The following is a 17,063-nucleotide window of genomic DNA, read 5'->3' on the forward strand; positions in this document are numbered from 1 at the left end:
TTTCAGTGGGGCCACATAATTTACTCCTACCAATGAAATAACAAGAAGTCAAATTGTTTAAATTTTGCTTTTATTCTAATTTGATTTTCTTCTACTTGTTTGGGACTTTACTGATGATTTCTACAGTGGGGCTAGTTATTTGGGTCCCTGAATTGTAACAGTTATCTTCCCACATAGCAACAAAAGCACAAGTCTTCACGGGAGCCTAAAGAGATGTGTGAGATTTTTTCTCCTTTCCTTTCTTTTTCCCCTTTCATCCTTCCCTTATTTAGGCACCACATATTTGTTGAACACTCACCATGTTCCAGGCGTTGGTCCTGGAGTTAGAACGAAAATAGGCCAGGCATAATACATTCTTTCATGGTACTTATAGTCTAGTTGAGGAGCACAAGTTTTAAACCAGTAATTGCTAACCTGAGGAGTTCTACTGAAAGGGAAATAAGAATGATACGGGAGCAAAAAATGGGAGGAATTACTCTGGTGTGTTGGGTCAGGGAAGGTTCCTCTAAGCTAATGACTATAAAACTGAAACCTGAAGAGTGAAGAATAGTTATCTAGGTGGAAGAGGAAGATGGAGAAGCTCAGAGTGAAAAAGTGAGAATAAAATAAACACGTATTGCCGAGAGAACAAAGGAAGAGAGTGGGAGAGATAGGAAGAAAAAGTTTCATTAGAAAAATGTACTTCCCTTTTGTTCAACACATATTTATTGAGTGAGTTTCAAGCATCAAACAGTGTTCTAGGTGCTGGGAAATATATCAGTGAACAAATTAGATAAAATTCCTACTCTTGTAAAGCTTATGACACCTCAAGCTTATGTACTTTTATCTGTCAGTGAATGAAATATGAAGGGTTTTCTTACTTTTAACTTCTTTTAGGTGTTTCAGTTTAAAAGACTCATGATTATTTTAGGTAATATTTACTTTTTCTTATTACTCATCATTAAAAATCCATAACATCATTTTATTTTTCTAATTTAATGATCATTAATAGATTTCCTCCTATATTATGTCTTATTGACCTGACTTGTAATTCCTGTCTCTAAATTTCCAAGAGAAAATTTTAGTCACCAATAATATTCCAAGCAGGAGTTTATATGCTATATCAAATAAAATATGATAGCATATAATTATTAATATTATAATTAGTATTATATATAATTATATATAATTATTTATGTTATAAAATTAATCATTATTAATTAATAATTATGTAATTTTATAACATATTATTTTGCAAAAAATACAAATAGAAACATTAATTATTTTCATATTAATCCCTAATATAGAATGGGGAATTCATTGACAGAAATCTGGGAACAATATTCTCATTGTAGTCTGTATGTATTATACTTATTGAAAATTTTTTTCTCATGGTAAGCTCCATAATATGCAAGGTAAAAAGAGAACTAGGCTAGGAGATGTGTAAAGTGACTAAAAATGGGGGTAAAGTTAAAAATTGGCTGATTGAAGTCTTGTTTTTCTTCAAAAGTATGAAGGTTTCTTATCATTACCAATTGCTTATCTCTGTACCGAATAAGGGGGAAAAATGTCCTAAACTGTAGAAAAAGAGATCTAGGGGAGAATTTCTGTAGTGAATATTATTGGTTCCAATAACTGGTTGTTGTAGGAAACTGTGGAAATCTCATTTTAATGACAAAAAAGGTGAAATATTACTAAATCACCTATAAGCAAATCTGTATTCCAGAAAGAGAAAAAAAAAATGGAGGCAACACAGTTTATAAATAATAAAGCAATCAAACAGCCAACAAATTATTTGGTTCTGAGAGCAAGTCATGAAATAGAGTATGGAAACTTTTTAGAAATAAAAATTTGAACTTTTAGAGGAAAAATTATACCAACAATAAAGGTTTTTTTTTTGCCATAGAATTTTGAGATTTGTTTTGATTTTTTGCTTTCTAACCCAGAATGGGGCAGGTGAGTAGGAGAGAACAAGAGTATGAAAAGGAAGGAAAGAAAAATTATATTGCAATATGAACATTTAAAATAATATAGTTGCAATGAGCCATACCTTTACAAACCTTTCAAACAGAATAGATATTCCTCTAACTGGCGATTTGAGGGAAGTCCTGCTAAAGGCACAGAGTTGGACCAGACGACCTATGAAATTCATAAAAGCAACACTGAATTTTCTAACTTACTGGCTACCATAAATTAATGATAAAGTACACTTTCACCTTTGTAGTAATGGATATTTACATGAATTAGTAATCTACTAGTATTGGGAATCTTTTGGGGCAGTAAATAAAATTTATGCTTTGGGAGCAGCATAATGGGAATTATCAGTATTAATGTTTATTTTTTAACATCTGTGCTGGTGGGGAAGATAACAAATGTAAATGGACCTTTTAAAATCCAAACACGCTAATGTCGTTCTTTGTACAAAGCTGATGAATACAGAGAAGATGGTGTTTCTGTCTCCTTATAGAGAATCTCGTGCCAGATATTTAAAAACGTTCAGTTTTCATAGGATAATTGCAAACATTAATTTGTATGTAATTTAAATAATTTGAATTCAGTTGAAGAACTCTTTCTATTTGGCTTAGCTTTTTGAAGTGTATGTGATTATGACCTGAAAGGCAGATTAATAGCAGGATTATGGTCTTATGGATCATACAATTCATTACGTTCTCACTGATCAATACCTGGCATCAGATACTACAACTTCACTGTATGTTTCATTCATTTAGATGGGCAGATCTATATTTGTATTTTTGATACTTTACTGTGCTGCATAGATCATGGGCAAAAGGCCTTTTTGAGATCTTTAAAGCTATTACACTACTTATTGCTTTGCAACTTAAGGATCCAGTATTTGAAAGTTTCGACTAAGTCAATAACTTTTAGTCCTAAAGTCCATAACTCAAAAGATCATTAGAAATGATATCTTCTTATATCAGCTATTATTTTCAATCTTCAATTTTCTCAGTCTCTTTTCATCATAGAAGTACAACTAACTGAATATCTTAGTTATTAAGACACCCTGTAGAAAGATACATTCTTAAGATTCAGCTTCTTGCCGTAGTCTGTGTAGTGGGAACAATTAGAGAGCACTGGAGAGAAAGGATTCGCTTTAAATCATAAAACAGACCAGGCCTTTGAGTTTGTGAAGTAAATTAAGAAACTAAGAAAAGCCCCACGAGTGATATGGTTGGCTTGGTTTTGTGTCAATGTCTGAACTGATTGGACCATGTTAGAGATAATATTTAATTTTGGAAAAAAAATTAAACCCAACATTATTGGATTAAGATCAAGCTCTTTTACAGGACAGTTGTAACTAGGCTTATAGAAGCTGAAAGATGAAATTGCTGCCTTCACAATTTTACTATGTACAGCCGAATTCTGGGGTTCCGAGGGTGAAATGAAATTCCAGATACCTCATCAATTTCAGAACCACAGGACCCTCCCAAGTCCTCTAGAGTCTTTTCCAGTCTGAGGAGCTCCTTCCTTGTATTGCTGCCAGCTACCACTGTTTGCCATTGCTTGGCCAGTGTCCCCTTCTCCTCTCCCTCTTTTTAGGGAATTCCTGAAGCTGCTTATAACAGCCTCTAGTTGAAGCAGCTTCATCTGCTTTAGGATGGAGAATTCACTCATCTCTCTGATGATCCCAGTAGAGAATGGAATTACTCCCGCTCTCTTCCAAACAATGCCAGTCTCCTTGGTATTGCAGAGGAAATGATTCGAACCATCTGTCCAGGGACATGCTTGAAAAGCCAGGTCACTGGTGTGCATATGACACATCCTGTGACTCAGTCTACTGATGCCCATATTAACTAAACTTCTACTGCATCATCTTAAGGATACTATGTTAGTAAAAGGGAACTTCTCATAACATCCACCATATTTGCTTGCCCAACATTCAGATTTGTGATCAGTGAAACTCTTTTCCAATGCTGTAGGCTTTTTTTTTTGGTGAGGAAGATTGGCCCTGGGTTAACATCCGTGCCCATCTTCTTCTACTTTATATGTAGGACACCCGCTTTTTGAGGAAACTATGCTCATAACCCCTGGGGCATCTGGTTATTCCCCTTCCATGCCCTTCCAAACACAGTTATTCTTAGACTTTATATTCTTTGAATGACACTTACTTGAAGATAGCATGATAAGCAACATTCAAATTGCTCAAGAAATTGAGCCATATTAGATGGTGACTATATTTAAAATTATTTTTCTTCTAAAAGTATACATTATAGAGTTTCTTCAAATGGTCTTACCCCATTATTGTTTTATTTGGTAATTTAAATTATAAAATTATAATTTATAAAATATTTACTGCTGCGTCTATACACATGGGAGATAGTTGACAAGTATTATTTGTTGATTGAAATTGTAGTATGCTTATGTTAGGGAATAAGAATAAAACTTTAAAATATTGATTCTGAAATAAAATAAAGAATGCTATATCTTATATATAATAGCAAAATATCTTCAATCCTGCATTATTCCCAAACTACTATGGATTTATCTATTTTTATTTTTTGAAAACACAAAAAATAATGATTCTAGCTAACATTTGTTGAGCTCTTACTATGTGAGATATGTATATAAATTAACGCACTAAATCTTTTACTTAATGAAGAAAGTGTAATTATCCCCATTTAGCAGATGAATACACGGATACCTAAAAAGGTTAAGGAATTTCGGAGGATCAGACAGCTTAATAGTGGAAGAGCCAATACTCAAACCACAAGATGCCTATTTGTTGCAAAAGTGCTATTCTGCCTCCTGCTATATTTAAATAAATTGTGTTCCATCATTAGAGTTCAGTTCAATCTATTCAGCATTTATTGAGCCCCTACTTTATGCCTGATACCCAGTACCAAAGGAAACACAAAAGATTCAGGGAAGTGAGTCATTCAATATGAAAATTCATTCCAGTGTTCCCTCTCTCAGCACATATACTAAAATTGGAATGATACAGAGAGGATTAGCATGGCCCCTGTGCAAGGATGACATACAAATTCGTGAAGGGTTCTATGTTTCTTATGGTGTACACCTTAAACTTATACAGTGCTGTATCTCAATTATATCTCAATGAAACTGGAAAAAAAAAGAGTATTAGCAACATGTGAATAAGCGATACAATAGTGATATGACTTAAAATAATAAATAAATAAATAATACATGTAAAAAAAGAAAATTCATTTCACAAATTTTGAGAAGTATTTAAAATTCTTAGTTTTTTTGATAGAGCACTTGAGATACTAATATTTAAAATCTCCAGAATTTGGCAAACATCTAACTTTCTTTTGTAGATTCCAGCCAAGGACTGGCTTGGTGGGTGTCTCTAGGATGTAATTTCACAAATTTCTAATTTGCACAACTTGTTCATGCCTTAGGTTGTCTGGACATTGTCTTGTGATACACTTCATGTCTTTTACATCATAGCCAAAGCCAGAGTCTATGTCTATGGTGGGTTGTGCTTTTAGATTTTGACACTGTGCCTTTAATTTTCTCAGAGACACTGCCAAGATCTTCCATTATTATTAGGGCTGCCTTAACTTATAATGTTTTTGTCTGATGTTCTTAAACATTTCAGAAGGAGCATGTGATAACCTTCTTTTTCTTGCTAATAAGATAAACTTTTGTAGTAAAATAATTTGAAATTTTATAGCTTTTCTTCTACAATTCTTTATTTCATTAACAATTTGTATTTTGCGGTCTAAATTTTATGAGTAACCTATACCACCTGACTTATGAAATAGGTTAGGAATTGCCACGTTGTGAGGCTGATGGTTAAGTAAAAACAATAAAAAGAAATACTAGGCAATATGTTATCTCTTTTGTAGCAGTAAATCATTGAAGACTGAAAATCGGCTAGTTAATGTCATTAGAAATAATATGCCACAGGCATTTGAAATATATTATTGAGATATATGTTAGTCAGGGACGTGTATGTGATAATCATGGTTTTTGCAGTTGATTGTCCCAGGGTGGGGGAGAAACTAGAACACGGAAACATGAACTTGTATTTTACAGTGACACACGAATTAGAAAAGGGGTCAGAAACAACCTGAATGAAGTCAAATCAGAACAAGGCCTGGGTACATATGCAATAAAATCTTGAGAGTGTTATCTGATTTGTCAATCCAAGTAGACTCAGTACACCATTATCAAAGGAAGACCTAATATTTAAACATTAATTCAGCAAATATTTTATCATTCCTTTCCAACCTGTTTTTGAATACATTTTGTAGCAACATTCATGATTGTTGATCTGTTTTCAGTTTCTTTAATGATGAGAATGAAACTAGTAGTAAAGGTAGGCAGGAGAAATGAGGAAGAGGGGCAACTACTTGAATTAGAAAGTTGAATAGCAGAATTGTTTAGTAATTCTTTCCTAAAATGAAGTATATATTAGTTTTAACTTGGCTCTGGCAGTAATAACTATCAATGAAATAACTCTAAAGAATTTCTGAAACACATGTGCACTTACTATGAATTTTTACCTTAGCAGTAGACTGTGAGCACAACTGGCTCTCCAGGACTTTAGGAAGCAAGTTCTAGAACAAATCTTTTTGCTCCCACTGTTTAAAGATGTAGATTTTTCTTCCTTCCCTTTTGGTACATTTTCATCCTCATCTGTGTCTGTGTGTGTCTGTGTGTGTGTCGATGGGGCATTTACTGTATATGTTATTTATACAATGGGAGTCATTTGTAATTCCTGGAGCTCTTAACAAAAAAAAATGCATTAAGCTATATTAATATATGCAAATGTTTGCATCTTCTTGCGACATTTTGAGGGTGACATTTCATTTGATAATGACAAAATACCAGATATTATTTTTAAAATTTCCCAAAGTGACAGAGTTTTCTACACTGTTACAGGCCATCCAGAGGTGAGCTGGCATTTTTGACAGTGTAGATTCCACATCTGGGAGAGATTTGGAAGTCCTTTGTTTTGTACCTTAGGAAACACACAATGCTTGATACTTTAAAACTTTTGCATGCATTGGTTATTCTAGTCCCAAAGAATGCCCACTTATAAATTGTAAATGAGTTTCTTTCTACATGTTAGTCTTTTTGAAACTTGTAAAATGCAACAGACTAAAAATTATTTTTATTTATTATGATTTGTATTCTCTATGTTAACTTGGAATTGAATATACATAGCCAAAGATATTGAAGTAAATTTCCTCCTGTAAGTAACAATTTACATTAAAAGGACATTTAAAAGTTGGTAAGTTGAAATTATTTCAAAATTTATTTCACAGAAAATGGCCTGAGAAAAAGCCCCTGTAGCTGCCGGAGGAAAAGTCCTAGAATGTGAATATGGTGCCCATCCAAATATGACCCACTCCATTTACATGTAAGATTTAAAGCCATTTCATTTTTCACAACCCGAAAATACGAATTTTATGGAAAAATCTCCCATATTTTACCTCATATAACATCTGTTCAAGATTTAGTGCTTAATAAGTTACTAGCACTGTACTAAGAATTACCTACTCATCCCACCTCACGATTTGAAAACAAAATAAGAAAAAATACATCCTCCTATCTAACTTGATGCCTACTTGGAAGCAAAGAGGTCATCAAAGAAACAGCTATTTATTTGCTAGGACTTTGGGGATGAAGATGGTAGCACAAGCCATTTGCAACTAGACTTCACTCTTCACTCCCATTTCCAACTAGACCAACTTTTAGTCTGACAAACTAAAATCCATATTGAAACTCGACCAGAAAGGAGAAATGGGAACATGGAATTTTTGTCATTCATTCTGTATGGGAGTAAATTTTGGTCCAAAAACTACAGTGAAAGAAATTTCATATTCCTCTGTTGAAAGTCATAATTAATTCATTTTAGCTCCTGGTGTTCAAGCCTACAGTGGGGCCATGAAGAGATCCTAGTCTTATCAGGGGCCAGATACACTGGGGGATGGGTGAGCTGCATCCTAAGTCGAGATTTCCTTCTTTGATTCTTTCTTTTACTTGTCCCAGTAGGGCAATTAGCTGTTGTCATAGTCAGAAGTGCTCTTCCAACATCACAGGCACCCTGCTGACTCCAACTCAGCCCCCAGAGAGCTCTTCTGATCCTCTCCAGCTCTGGGCAAAGCTTCCAGCGTCCAAATGTTTAAGCCGTCCAGAGTAATGGCTCATCCAGGACCCTAGATGCAGTAAGTAAATCAAGGCCCTGAAAGCTGAGGAAAAGACTGGCAGTCCAAGACATCAATCTCTTGTCCAGTTGTCTTACTCCTACTTCTCTCAGTAGGTAAGCTTTTTACATCAACAAAAACCAGGACGTGAGTTTTTTCCTTAGTTTTTGAAAACTTCTGCTTCCTGCTCATAACCCACTTACTTCCTCAAGGAAAGGAGTTCAGAACTTAGAATATAAAGCCAATCCATCCTCTAGGGATAGAGGAGAAAAGAAGACCTACAGCAGTGACACAATGTAGATATTTGCATGTTCTCAGGCTGTTATCCTGGTAAAGTTCAATGATTTGTTCATTCACTAAACATTTAGTGATTGTCTTCCATGTGATGCTAAGAGCTGATGACTCAGTGGTGTACTAGACAGAGTTCTCACGGGACTTAGACTCTAGAAGGAGACTTTTATAATCTAGAAGGTTGACAATTGAGCAAATAACTCCTGGGTTCTGTGAGAGCACACAGCACCTGCTTTATACATATTCTTGAGATTTAAATTCCAAGCCTGAAAACTGAAAAGAAACAATAAGGATAAATTTTTTGTTTAATCACTTTGAAAATTTTGTTTCTCTTCAACTTTAACTCCAAGTATGAACTTTCAGAATTTGTTTGTAGAAAGAAGTCATGTTAGGCCTCATTTTGCTACTGATTATCCAGTTTAAACTAATTTTGCTATTTATTCCATTAGAATTGTGTGGAATAAGCTATTTTTAAAAATATATGAAATTAGTTTAAACTCTAAGAGAGCAATCTTGATTAAAGATGGACACTTAGATTTCAGGTACTGCATATTATCACTTACTTTTCACTTCTTTAGTATTTTTATGAGAGAAAATGTATAGTTAACTGTGGAAAAATTATCTTACAAATTTCTTTCTCTTTCTTCCTTTCAAATCCTGTAAAAAAAAGATTCAGCATAACCAAATATTTTTAAATTAGCTTATTAGTATTTTATCTAAGCTTATTTTACAAAATCTTTTCAGACGTTATTTTGATATTTTCTCCTCAAGCAAAAACTCCTGAGATATGAGAGGAAATGTGATATTGAAGAGAGAGAGAATAGTTTGTTTTGATCTTGAAACATAAGGATTGTTAACATATTTTAAATAAATCTCCTCTCTAATCATTTGTCTTTGCAATAATTTATCAGATAACAGTTGACAACTCTACGTTTTGTTTGCTGAGAGTGTTGTAAGACTACTTTTTCTAGAATGGTGACATCAGATCACCAATGAACATCAGAGAGACCTTGCTGGGGGCAGCACCTCCAGGGAACTGGGAATAGAAAAAGGAGCCAACATATTTGAAAATATTCAATTGACTAAAGAATGATAAAGGGTTTACATTTTATTTTAGATCCAGACAGAAAGATGACCATGGATGTAGTGGGATTTTTGTTACTACTTTGGGAGGAAAAATACCGATGGTGTTGGTGTCCAGGGGGTAAGACTGGGTTCAGGAAGGATTTGATCAGTAGGTTTTCAGGTTTAGATTACCGAGATTTTGAGTCAAACCTCCTTCTTTAGTAAGAATTTGCTTGAAGGGTAAGAGTTTAGCCCAGTTCTTTCACATAAAGTTCTTAGCTTGATAAAAAGCAAAATCATAGTTTTCAGCTTCATGAATTAGTGACATTGAAGTTTCCACCTCTGCAACTTTGCTGTGAGAAATGCAATGACAGATCCTGTGCTGTGTTTGCCTATGAGATGATTTCCTTGAAGTCCTGTAATGAGTTGTTTTTGGCAGGATTAATGAGTATTATAATGGTAAATGGATGTTTGCAGCTCAGTTGTGTTCCATCACGGAGTAACATGGGGTTTCTGGTCCCTTGGAGGCCATAATTGGTGGCATTAATGCAGTTTTTAATTACACTTCTTGGAAAAAAATGAATTGGAACAAAAACAAAAGCTAAGTGATCATCTCTCCGCTGTTTTGCATGGTATAAACAGAAGACTGTTGCTATCTCTGATATCTGTAATTTGGATTATACTCCCCAGATAGAATATATGCAGCGTAATTTGATGATGATTTTGTTTAGGAGTGACTTATTTGCCTTTGCTTTTCCTCATTCTTATGTATTAAAACAAGATCTTATTAGAGGCATATAAGATATGCACATATAATATAGATCTACATTATACATGAATATGAAATGTATATTCATACATATTATAAAGGTATACATATGATAAATGTAGGTGAAGGCAAACTAAAATAATAGGTTCACTTCTCATATTTATACCCCGGAATTTGTTTTCTGATCCTCACTGTTAGCATTAAGCAATACAAGTGTAATTAATTCCCAAAGCTCTAGGAATGAACTAGAATACACTAAGGCATTTTTCTTTTTCTTCTTTTGCACACATATGTGAGAAATTACTAATAGCTGCTGCTTCAGTATATCCCATCTTTGCAGCATTATGTTTGTCTGCAGTCTGTAGAGGCAAGCCCAACATTGATCTATAGAATAACATTTGCAAAGTGTACTATGGAGAGGAAAAATATCTCACAGGTGATATGGCATACATATATAAGGAGTTAAATAATGTAAATTTTAAAAATCCACAGTCTCAGCCGTTTATTCCTGATCTATTTAACTTTTCTATATTTTTAAATAAAACATAGGGCAAAATATCAGACTATGGTTAATTAAATGGTTAGGGGGATAGATGAGCCATTGAAGTTCTGATTCTGTTCCCTTTTTATGTTTTTGCTGGTGTAAATTAATGTGCAGGCTATTTCTTATTCCTCAAAGCCCTTTATAAAAATATTCTTGGTATCTGGGTTGTCCTCGAGTTAACAGTACATGGGGCAGAAATGCATTTGGATCAGTGGCAAGCAGTTGTATCTATGGAAAAAGTGGAAAAAGCCAGAAGCCAAGGAATTGCTCCTTTTTTTGTGTCTGAGTTTTGGTGAGACTTAGACAGCCTCACATCTTCCTAGAATTGCCAGCATTTAAGAAAAGAAAGCTACCTTTCTCAACTGTGTGTCTTTGACACTTACTGTCTGTGTCATTTCAGCTCTTGCTCTCAGGTACAATTCTTCATTGATTGGCTCAAACGTCTGGTTCTAGGGCTTTCCGCAGTCCTGTAAAACAGTTGCATTTTCTATTTGTAAGCAAACAAACAAACAAAACAAATGAAAAGCAGACAAGCCAGCAAACCGAAAAACGCCTCCAAGGTATTTATAAAAAGAGATTTCAGAGTTTGGGAACTGTGGAGCAAGTTGTCAATGGCTGCAAATTTTTAACATCGCCTACCAGAGAACGGGGCCCAGCCTTGGTTTTATGCGGCTCCATTCTCGTCGCGTTCATGATGATTGAGTGTGCTGAAGTTGCTTTGTTTTTTCTTTAGAAGAGTGATGATAGTGATTAATTCAGTTGATGCATCATTGTCCCGTCCCCACCACTTTAGTAGTTTCCACAAAATATCTTAAAATAACTAGACAGCATTTATACATGTGAGAATTCTGTGTGCTGTTGCATATTATCCTTCTATCTAAATCTGATGCTGATCTTGTCAGCTGTGCTATCTAAAAACACTGGAAAAAAAGAGACTAAAATGCACGTAAAAATGGAATGTTTAAGTAGATGTTTAACATAACATAAATGTATATATGTGTATATAAATACACATGTACACATATATACATATACACACATGTGTGTAATACACATGCACCCATACACATATATATAATTTTAAAATTCATCCTGAGTATACTAGCAGTGAACATTTTGCCTTAATTATTTTTGATTTTTTTTAGTGATTTAACATAAAAGTAAAACATAACCTCTCAGTTTCATAATATAATAATAACAATAAAAAATCATAATAGTTAACTTTTCTTGAGTTTACTCTGTGCCAAACACTTTTACATTTATTTTTTCCTCATACAATCCTTTGGGATGGGTACTAGTATTTTCTTCATGTTATGGATTAACAAACTGAAGCATAGACAGGTTGGGCTACCTCCCAAAGGTCACACATGCCTTAGCAGAGCAGGGACAGGAGTCTGGCTCTCCATGACTCCAATCTGGTCACACTTTAAGACCTCTATAGTGCCAATGGGGAGGGATAGAAATAATAGCAAATCAACAACAAACCTTCAGTTATGGTGTTAGCAGCACTGTTCAGTTACATAAATGAAATGCATTAATAGGATCTTAATAATCTTATTGCTTTGGTGGATCTTAGAGATTACCTGATACATCCAGTTTACTTTTGAAGTGAAGAAATGAATTTTCACTGAGTTTAAATGGGGCGAAAAGCCAAGACACAGGCACAGCCATTACTTTTCTTCCCATAGGCTCAGCCCACTGATATATATGATCACAGGCCCATACCCATAGTCCTTGTGTGGAAACTTGAGTGATGTCCACTTTTAAAGGCCACTTTATGTCTGGCAGGATAGTGTGGTGGTGAGTGCTGACTTTGGAGCTGGGCAAATTTGGAGTCTAAACTTAGCCCTTCTGCTCACTAGCTGCTCGGCTGTGGGTAAATTGATTAATGCCTATGAGCTTCAGTTTATTTACCTGCAAAATCATGGTAATAATATTCCTCACAAAGTTGCTATAAAAGTTAAATAACGCATTTGAAGCACTTAGCCACCCACAGTAAGCATTCAATAAATGTATATATTTTTGTCATTCAGCAGAAGTGTAACTTTTCATTGGAGTGGGTATTGCACGATAGTTAGTACAGCACAGCTACTCCTTGTTTTTCAAAAGCAGTCTTAAACAGATGTTTGCAAATGAAATTGAAATCACTCCTGTCACAACTAACATGATTTTACTGCGAAAGGTGAAGTTTTAGAATTCCAACTTGGGGCATTGTTTGCAGCGTGGTCCCCAAATGTCTCAGCCCTTAATGAAGCCTGTGGCTGGTTTGTTGTCAGATGTCTCTTTTGAAAACATTTTAGTTGATAGTAAATTTTGAAAAATTAAGAAACATATTTGCACGTAATTTATCAGAGATGAATAAAGTCAAGCTCTTAGACAGAAGTGATAGAGATTTGAGTTTGAATTCCAGCTCTTCTACTTGTTTGGCCTCAGGCAAGCGCTTACTTGGACTGAAGCACAGTTGCGCCAGCTGTAAAAATGAAAAAATAACCTATAGCTTCCAGGGCTGTTGTGACTATTAATAATGATATATGCAAAGGACCTAGGATAAGGCCTGGGACTTAGTAGGCACATAATAAATGGAAGCTATTAATGTTGTTAATATTTCTTGTCCAAGGTATGTGTAATTCTTTAATAATAATGCTAATCTATCGCTCATAACTTCAGTTGTGCAAATTATGTACCAATATTTTATAATTTAAGTATATTATCATAGAATCAATGAATTTAGTCATAGTACCTACGCACTATTTGAAGGAGGATAAAGATAATTATTATTTTAAAAATTTTATTATTTTGTAGACTAGTATTCAGAGTTCTTTGTGTTTGGTTTATTTAGAAAGAGGGGGAAATTGCTTTCCAGAAAGTTAATTATTTTTTCCAAAAATAATTGTAAATTTTTGACTTTTTCCAAGTGAATAAAGCTATGGTTAAATGTATCTATAGAACTGATGATAAAAAAGAATGAACAAAATTTTTTTAAGTAAAGGAAATTTGTTTAATTCATAGAAATGTATTTGAGAAGTTATAAAAATTAAGCTCTAAAGTTTCATTTATATTTATTGCTACTCTAAAAATCTTAAAATGTTGATCTCCTTAGTGTTATATACTCTCTTAAAGATATTTAGTTTTAAAAAGTCAAATTTTAGCACTATACATTTACTCATACAATATTGATTAGTATATAACTTACAATCATAAATATTTGAGATAAAATGGCATATATTTTATTATACATTTAGACTATGCGATTGGAAAAAAACGTAGATTTTGGCTGATCTTCAGGTTAACTCTTGATATCATATAGTAAATTTTAAAATAATGAATTTTAGAAGCTAAAATATCATTTCCCTGAAACCATTTACAACATCAGATTTTAAGACATGTGAACTTAAAAATAGTAATTACATCATATTACCTATCAAATTATAATGAATATAGCCATAGTTTTATTTTTAAGTAAAAGAAATTTCATGCTGTTAAATCCCTGAGCCTCTACATTTAAAAAAAAATCACTAAGTAGCACTCTGAATATTATGGATCAAATATTCTAAAAGAAACTAATTTAATAACATTTTTTCATTAAATCTATTTGAAGTTACCAAAGACTTTAAATTTTAGATACCAGAATTCATTAAAAATGTAAAGCCTGAATAGTTTTGAGGGATAATCTGAGATCAAAACTATAATTTTGTCTTATGGGCTTCATATCCACATTGGGAATGTAAATATTATATTTCAGTTTACAGGATATAGAATATGATCAAAGTTCTTTTCTTATTCTCCAAGGGAATGATGGCTCTGAGCATAGGACCAAGCATACCCTTTATAAAGGAAACTTTTAATAAATGTTTGTTGAGTGATCATTGAATATGTTTTACATCATTGACTATGAGTTGGTGTCTACATAAAAAAAGAAAAAAAAAGAAAATGAATAGAGGCAATTTGGAACTTTTAGTAGACAATTGTAGAAATTAAGATAGTCTTAATTTTGCTCTTGTTTGATTTATGTTTCCCAAATCAATATCCATATTCTCCAACTCTAGATAAATTCTATACTACCCCCTTGGTTTTTGTAGCTATCTGATTTCTAAAAGAATTAGACTTTTTTAAGATTGATAGATGTAGATAGATAGGTAGATTTAATTGATGTATTTTAGGTCCTTGCTTATCTTTTAAAAGACTTCTCTGAAAGATAAGGCCAGAACATATTTGCTAAAGAACCTGAAAAAAAGATATTCTCACAATTATTCCTTGGAAATCTTGTTTCAAAGAGTATGGGAAAAAGGCATAAGAAACTATTTTAAATTTTGTGTGTTTAAAGTTTTTATTTTCTAGATATTGTATCAGTGATTGAAATGTCTTTTCTTTTAGTGTTCTTTTATTCTGGCTAAGTTAGTTTTCTCTTTCTTCCATAAGCACTCAGAAACTCAGGAGAAAAGAAGCATTTCTTAGTCTCCCAGAGAGCCCAGATTACTTTCTGCCCCTAAAAAAACCTACCCACTTTCTTCTACTCCTATATGTACTTCCTCTAAGATACTCCTTATTGCTTCTGTATTAAAGAAAAGAAATGCTGTCTACTTTATTTGTAATTTGTACTTTTCATTTTGTTCAGTCATACCCATGACTTTTCAATATTCCATTTATTCTCCTCTATCCACTCTGTCAGGAAAGTTGGGTTATAGCAGATCAAATCAACAATAGTGTGCCCTTTCTTCATGGCGCTTGATTGGTATTCAAAGCTCTACTATATTGGAAATAGCCAATTATCTGATAAGATTTATAAATTGAAGCTTAAATTAAAAAATGGGCTTGTGTAATGGATAAACAAATCTTACACCATGTATAAACTAATGGCCATATTTATGAATCAATTAAGTTAAACATAACTAACAGTGTGTAGTATAGGTGCTAATTCTTCCTTTTAAACTCTCCTCTTACAATGAATTATGCTTGGTTTTCTCAATAAACCTCTTCTAGCCCATTTTTCCACATGGAGAGGGGGAAATTTATGGATTGCCTTTTTTCAATGTTCCATTTTTAACAATTCAAGGTCTTTGATGCTTTCCCTGCTAGCCCTTTCACCTTCTTCCACTTCTCCCCACACAATTTCTCCCTGGAAATGGCACACTAAATCGACTGTCCTCCATTATTCTCCCACCCCTTCCTCTCAAAGAGGCCACTGTCTCTGGGCACTCTTTGTATCCATTTTGCTCTTACTTTTCCTGTGGTCACTGCATGTTCCTGCTCTGTGTTTCCCACCTCTTCCCTCCACCTTCTGTGCTCTGTAGCTGGCTGTATTTTAAGTTGGAGACTTTTTTACTTAAAGACTCCACCATGGCCAACAAGTCACTTAGGTTCATTGACTTTGCTGGTTTCATTTTTCATATCTTCTGCATGATAGGGCCCTTTAATTTTCTTTTGAATGCTGCATTAATTACCATTTTGAAAGGAAGGGATTGATTTTCCAGGATAGTGTCACCACTAAGAATTATCATCCATGGAAATGAAAAGTTGTTTTTTGTAGGGTTTTGTCATTTTTCTCCCATTGAAAAGATCCTATGACATCCAAAGCTCCTAGGACTAATCAAAGGGAGTATTTGTTCCTGGGGCTATGGGAGCTGACCAAAGAGCCTTCACTTAACCCCTTGTGGATTACCGGGCAGTAACGTAACTTGTCATTGCCGCCTCCCACCCCCACCCCAGTTATGGGCGTCTGGTCAAAGTCAAGATTTTCTAGCTAGGCACTAAAAATCCCAGCATCTGGTGGTGCTACATGTAGCTGCTATAAACTTGATTAATGGAGACAGAAGACTGTAGTATGAGTGCCTGCTTTATGCTTTAGTGGTCTTCCCCAGAATGATTGCCGTATCAAGCAACAGTCCCCTAACCTTCTAGTTAGTTAAAAGGAAAGGTATGAGGATGATTATTCTATGACAGAATTTTGCATTCAAATTTAGTACTTTTCTCTTTTTCTTCTTTTTAACCTCAGCTTTTGAATCTTTTCTCATAAGTAAAGCAAATAAAAAATGGAAAAATAAACACACAAAAAATGATACTTGGGGATGGATAAAATTACCTTTAACCTCCATGTAAACGTATCTTCCAAAAAGAATTCATTTACTACATATTGATTGATTGCCCCCTATTTGCCAAGCACTGTTCAGTATGCTAGGGACGTAGGATGAAAAATATTGATGAGATTTCAATATTTTGACAATATTGACAATGTCCTAGAGGAAGTAAGACTGAGAACATACAAAAAAATAAATTAATTAAT

At 33.9% G+C, this 17,063-nt stretch overlaps 1 non-coding gene across 1 annotated transcript; it reads left to right on the forward strand.

The window, feature by feature from the left end:
* Positions 1-4,895: 4,895 nt before the first annotated feature.
* On the forward strand, positions 4,896-5,002 carry LOC147914509 (U6 spliceosomal RNA). Its single transcript, XR_015555298.1, has one exon. It is a non-coding gene; the product is annotated as a U6 spliceosomal RNA (small nuclear RNA).
* Positions 5,003-17,063: the final 12,061 nt, after the last annotated feature.

The sequence above is a fragment of the Ceratotherium simum genome, chromosome 19, assembly GCF_057802395.1.
Source record: "Ceratotherium simum simum isolate JZ-2026a chromosome 19, ASM5780239v1, whole genome shotgun sequence".
Classification (NCBI taxonomy): Eukaryota; Metazoa; Chordata; class Mammalia; order Perissodactyla; family Rhinocerotidae; genus Ceratotherium; species Ceratotherium simum.